At 39.8% G+C, this 6735-nt stretch overlaps 1 non-coding gene across 1 annotated transcript; it reads left to right on the top strand.

The window, feature by feature from the left end:
- The first annotated feature begins 5383 nt into the window (after nt 1-5383).
- Nucleotides 5384-5491, top strand: LOC112724319 (small nucleolar RNA R71). The gene has a single exon (XR_003163487.1). It is a non-coding gene; the product is annotated as a small nucleolar RNA R71 (small nucleolar RNA).
- Nucleotides 5492-6735: the final 1244 nt, after the last annotated feature.

Below are 6735 nucleotides of genomic sequence, written 5' to 3'. Positions count from 1 at the left end.
CTGAGCCTGAGTGTTGCACGTGTATAGGTCCTTTTTGGAGTTGAACGCCAGTTTTTGTGCCAGTTTGGGCGTTCAACTCTGGTTTTGGCTCCTTTTCTGGCGTTGGACGCCAGATTTGGGTAGAAAGTTGGCGTTGAACGCCAGTTTATGTCATCTATTCTTGGCCAAAGTATGGACTATTATATATTTTTGGAAAGCCCTGGAAGTCTACTTTCCAACGCAATTGGAAATGCGGCATTTCGAGTTCTATAGCTCCAAAAAATCCACTTTGAGTGCAGGGAGGTCAGAATTCAACAGCATCATCAGTCCTTCTTCAACCTCTGAATCTGATTTCTGCTCAAGTCCCTCAATTTCAGCCAGAAAATACCTGAAATCACAGAAAAACACACAAACTCATAGTAAAGTCCAGAAATGTGACTTTAACATAAAAACTAATGAAAATATCCCTAAAAGTAACTAGATCCTACTAAAAACATACTAAAAACAATGCCAAAAAGCGTATAAATTATCCGCTCATCACAACACCAAACTTAAATTGTTGCTTGTCCCCAAGCAACTGAAAATCAAATAGGATAAAAAGAAGAGAATATACTATAAATTCCAAACTATCAATGAAACATAGCTTCAATCAAATGAGCGGGACTTATAGCTTTTTGCCTCTTGAATAGTTTTGGAATCTCACTTTATCCATTGAGGTTCAGAATGATTGGCATCTATAGGAACTTCAGATTTCGAATAGTGTTATTGACTCTCCTAGTTCAGTATGATGATTCTTGAACACAGCTTCTTTATGAGTCTTGGCCGTGGCCCTAAGCACTTTGTTTTCCAGTATTACCTACCGGATACATAAATGCCACAGACACATAATTGGGTGAACCTTTTCAGATTGTGACTCAGCTTTGCTAAAGTCCCCAATTAGAGGTGTCCAGGGTTCTTAAGCACACTCTTCTTTTGCTTTGGACCTTGACTTTAACCGCTCAGTCTCAAGTTTTCACTTGACACCTACACGCCACAAGCACATGGTTAGGGACAGCTTGGTTTAGCCGCTTAGACCAGGATTTTATTCCTTTAGACCCTCCTATCCACTGATGCTCAAAGCCTTGGGATCCTTTTTATTTGCCCTTGCCTTTTGGTTTTAAGGGTTATTGGCTTTTTCTACTTGTTTTTTTCTTTTTCTTTCTATTATTTTTTTTCTATTTTTTTCGCCCCTTTTTTTTCTGCAAGCTTTGTTCTTTGCTGCTTTTTCTTGCTTCAAGAATCATTTTTATGATTTTTCAGATTATCAAATAACATGTCTCCTAGTCATCATTCTTTCAAGAGCCAACATATTTAACATTTCTTAAACAACAACTTCAAAAGACATATTCACTGTTCAAGCATACATTCAGAAAACAAGAAGCATTGTCACCACATCAGTATAATTAAGCTAAGTTCAAGGATAAATTCGAAACTCATGTACTTCTTGTTCTTTTGAATTAAAACATTTTTCTTTTAAGAGAGGTGATGGATTCATAGGACATTCATATCTTTAAGACAAAGTTACTAACTACTAATGATCATGTAATGAAGACACAAACATAGATAAGCACTTAACATAGAAAACGAAAAACAGAGAAAGTAAGAACAAGGAATGAATCCACCTTAGTGATGGTAGCGTTTCCTTCTTGAGGAACCAATGATGTCCTTAAGCTCTTCTATGTCTCTTCCTTGTCTTTGTTGCTCCTCCCTCATTGCTTTTTGATCTTCTCTTATTTCATGAAGCATGATGGAGTGCTCTTGATGTTCCACCCTTAGTTGTCCCATATTGGAACTCAATTCTCCTAGGGAGGTGTTGATTTGCTCCCAATAATTTTGTGGAGGAAAGTGCATTTGAGGCATTTCCGGGATCTCATGGTGATGAGCTTCATACGCCTCTTGAGCTCCATGAGTGGGCTCTCTTGCTTGCTCCATCTTTTTCTTAGTGATGGGCTTGTCCTCTTTGATGAGGATATCTCCCTCTATGTCAATCCCAGCAGAATTGCATAGGTGGCAAATGAGGTGAGGAAAGGCTAACCTTGCCATGGTGGATGACTTGTCAGCCACCTTGTAGAGTTCTTGAGGTATAATCTCATGAACTTCCACCTCTTCTCCAATCATGATGCTATGGATCATGATGGCCCGGTCTATAGTAACTTCAGACCGGTTGCTAGTGGGAATGATTGAGCATTGAATGAACTCCAACCATCCTCTAGCTCTAGGCTTGAGGTTCAATCTTCTTAGTTGAACCGGCTTGCCTTTGGAGTCAATCTTCCATTGAGCTCCTTCTACACATATGTCCATAAGGACTTGGTCCAACCTTTGATCAAAGTTGACTCTCCTTGTGTAGGGGCGTGCGTTCTCTTCCATGTTTGGCAAGTTGAACGCCAACCTTACATTCTCCGGACTAAAATCTAAGTATTTCCCCCGAACCATTGTAATATAGTTCTTTGGATCCGGGTTCTTACTTTGATCATGGTTCTTGGTGATCCATGCATTGGCATAGAACTCTTGAACCATTAGGATGCCGACTTGTTGGATGGGATTTGTTAGAATTTCCCAACCTCTTCTTTGAATTTCATGTCGGATCTCCGGATACTCATTTCTTTTGAGTTTGAAAGGGACCTCGGGGATCACCTTCTTCTTGGCCACAACATCATAGAAGTGGTCTTGATGGGCTTTGGAGATGAACCTTTCCATCTCCCATGACTCGGATGTGGAAGCTTTTGTCTTCCCTTTCCCCTTTCTAGAGGATTCTCCGGTCTTAGGTGCCATCAATGGTAATGGAAAAACAAAAAGCTTATGCTTTTACCACACCAAACTTAGAATATTGCTCGCCCTCGAGCAATAAACAAAAGAATAGAAGAAGAAGAAGAAGAAATATGGAGAGGGAGAGGGAGATGTGGTTTCGGCCAAGAAGGGTGTAGAGGGGTGTGTTGTGTGAATTTGATGAAGATTGGAGGGCTTTATATAGGGAAGGGAGGGGGGAAAGGTTTCGGCCATATGGGTGGGTTTGGGTGGGAAATTGGTTTTGAATTTTGAAGGTAGGTGGAGTTTATGAGGTAGATTTATGGGGAAGAGTGGATGGATGTGAGTGGTGAAGAGGTGATGGGGAAGAGAGTTTGAGGTGATTGGTGAAGGGTTGTGTGAAAGAGAGTGGTGAGAAGAAGTGAGTGGAGGTAGGTGGGGATCCTGTGGGGTCCACAGATCCTGAGTGGATCCTGTGGGGTCAACAGATCCTGAGGTGTTCAAGGATTTACATCCCTGCACCCATTAGGCATGTAAAAATGCCTTTGCACACAACTCTGGGCATTCAGCGCCAGGTTGGTGGCCATTTTGGGCGTTCAACGCCCATTTGTGTGCCATTTCTGGCGTTGAACGCCAGAACCATGCCTGTTCTGGCGTTCAGCGCCCAGAAGCTGCCCATTTTGGGCATTCAGCGCCAGCACCATGCTCTGTTCTGGCGCTGAACGCCAGACAAATGCTCTTCCACGGTGTGATTTTTCTTCTGCTGTTTTTGATTCCGTTTTCAATTTTTATATTTATTTTGTGACTCCACATGATCATGAACCTACAAAGACATATAACTAAGAAAAATATAGTTAGATAAATAAAAATTGGGTTGCCTCCCAACAAGCGCTTCTTTAATGTCAATAGCTTGACAGTGGGCTCTCATGGAGCCTCACAGATGTGCAGAGCTTTGTTGAGACTCTCCAACACCAAACTTAGAGTTTGGATATCGGAGTTCAACACCAAACTTAGAGTTTGGTTGTGGCCTCCCAACACCAAACTTAGAGTTTGACTGTGGGGGCTCTGGTTGACTCTGCTTTGAGAGAAGCTTTTTCTGCTTCCTCTCCATGGTTGCAGAGGGAGATCCTTGAGTTTTAAACACAAGGGAGTCCCCATTCCATTGAAGGACTATTTCACCTCTGTCAACATCAATCATAGCTCTTGTTGTGGCCAGGAAAGGTCTTCCTAGGATGATGGATTCATCCTCTTCCTTTCTAGTATCCAGGACTATAAAATCAGCAGGGATGTAAAGGCCTTCAACCTTTACTAATACGTCCTCTACTTGTCCATAAGCCTGTTTTCTAGAGCTGTCTGCCATCTCTAATGAGATTTTAGCAGCTTGCACCCCATAGATTCCCAGTTTCTCTATTACAGAGAGGGGCATGAGGTTTATTCCTGAACCAAGGTCACACAGAGCCTTAAAGATCATGGTGCCTATGGTACAGGGTATTATGAACTTTCCAGGATCCTGTCTCTTCTGAGGCAATGTCAGTTGATCCAGATCACTTAGTTCATTGATGAACAAGGGAGGTTCAACTTCCCAAGTATCAATGCCAAATAATTTGGCATTCAGCTTCATGATTGCACCAAGAAACTTGGCATTTTTCTCTTCAGTAACATCCTCATTCTCTTCAGAAGAGGAATACTCATCAGAGCTCATGAAGGGTATAAGGAGGTTCAATGGAATCTCTATGGTCTCTAGATGAGCCTCAGAGTCCTTTGGTTCCTCATAGGGAAGCTCCTTATTGACCACTGGACGTCCCAGGAGGTCTTCCTCCTTGGGATTCACGTCCTCTCCTCTCCTCACAGGTTCGGCCATGGTGCTTATGTCAATGGCCTTGCACTCTCCTTTTGGATTCTCTTCTGTATTGCTTGGGAGAGTACTTGGAGGGATTTCAGTGATCCTTTTACTCAGCTGGCCCACTTGTGCTTCCAAATTTCTAATGGAAGATCTTGTTTCATTCATGTAGCTCACAGTGGCCTTGGATAGATCAGAGACTAGATTTGCTAAATTAGAAGCATTTTGTTCAGAGTTCTCTGTCTGTTGCTAAGTGGATGATGGAAAAGGTTTATTATTGTTAAACCTGTTTCTTCCACCATTATTAAAGCCTTGTTGAGGCTTTTGATCCTTCCATGAGAAATTCGGATGATTTCTCCATGATGAGTTATAGGTGTTTCCATAAGGTTCACCTAAGTAATTCACCTCTGCTATTGCAGGGTTCTCAGGATCATAAGCTTCTTCTTCATAAGAAGCCTCTTGAGTACTGTTGGATGCAGCTTGCATTCCATGCAGACTCTGAGAGATCATATTGACTTGCTGAGTCAATATTTTATTCTGAGCCAATATGGCATTCAGAGTATCAACTTCAAGAACTCCCTTCTTCATAGGCGTCCCATTACTCACAGGATTCCTTTCAGAAGTGTACATGAACTGGTTATTAGCAACCATGTCAATGAGTTCTTGAGCTTCTGCAGGCGTTTTCTTTAGGTGAATGGATCCACCTGCAGAAGTGTCCAGTGACATCTTTGATAGCTCAGATAAACCATCATAGAATATATCCAGGATGGTCCATTCTGAAAGCATGTCAGAAGGACACTTTTTGGTCAACTATTTGTATCTTTCCCAAGCTTCATAGAGGGATTCACCTTCTTTCTGTCTGAAGGTTTGAACATCAGCTCTAAGCTTGCTCAACTTTTGAGGAGGAAAGTACTTGGCTAAGAAAGCCGTGACCAGCTTATCCCAAGAGTTCAGGCTATCTTTAGGTTGAGAGTCCAACCATATTTTAGCTCTATCTCTTACAGCAAAAGGGAAAAGCATGAGCCTGTAGACTTCAGGATCTACTCCATTAGTCTTAACAGTATCACATATCTGTAAGAATTCAGTTAAGAACTGAAAAGGATCTTCAGATGGAAGTCCATAAAACTTGCAGTTCTGCTGCATCAGAGAAACTAATTGAGGTTTCAGCTCAAAGTTGTTTGCTCCAATGGCAGGAATGGAGATGCTTCTTCCATGTAAATTGAAATTAGGTGCAGTGAAGTCATCAAGCATCTTCCTTATATTATTATTATTTTCGGCTGCCATCTCCTTTTCCTGTTCGAAAATTTCTGAAAGGTTATCTCTGGATTGTTGTATTTTAGCTTCTCTTAATTTTTTCTTCAGAGTCCTTTCAGGTTCTGGATCTGCTTCCACAAGAATGTTCTTATCCTTGCTCCTGCTCATATGACAAAGAAGGAGGCACAGAAAAATAATAATAATAATAATAGAGATCCTTTATACCACAGTATAGGGATCCCTGAGTGAGTAGAAGAAGAGGGAGAGACAAAGAATGTAATATAATGGAAGAAACACAACTGTGAGGAGGCTAGATATGTGAGATGAGATGTTAGGATATGAATGAATAAATAGAATGAGATGGAAGAGGGAGAATTTTCGAAAATATTTTTTTGAAAAATAGTTAGTGATTTTCGAAATTGGTTTTTGAAAAATGTTAGTAATTTTCGAAAATTTTTAAAATCAAAAATAAAAAATAAGAATAATTAGTTAATTAAAAAGAAATTTTTGAAAAAGAGGGAAGATATTTTCGAAAATTAGAGAGAGAGAGTTAGTTAGGTAGTTTTGAAAAAGTTAAGAAACAAACAAAAAGTTAGTTAGTTAGTTGAAACAAATTTTGAAAAGATAAGAAGTTAGGAAGTTAGAAAAGATATTTTAAAAAAATATTTTTGAAAAAGATAAGATAAGAAGATATTTTAGAAACTAATTTTGAAAAAAGATTTGATTTTTAAAATCTCAATTAATGACTTGATTCATAAGAAATCACAAGATATGATTCTAGAACTTAAAGTTTGAATCTTTCTTAACAAGCAAGTAACAAACTTCAAATTTTTGAATCAGAACATTAATTGATTATGTTATTTTCGAAAATTTGATAT

The sequence above is a fragment of the Arachis hypogaea genome, chromosome 11, assembly GCF_003086295.3.
Source record: "Arachis hypogaea cultivar Tifrunner chromosome 11, arahy.Tifrunner.gnm2.J5K5, whole genome shotgun sequence".
Taxonomy (NCBI): Eukaryota; Viridiplantae; Streptophyta; class Magnoliopsida; order Fabales; family Fabaceae; genus Arachis; species Arachis hypogaea.
The sequence above is the reverse complement of the archived record's forward strand: the minus strand, read 5'-3'. Positions and strand labels throughout refer to the sequence as shown.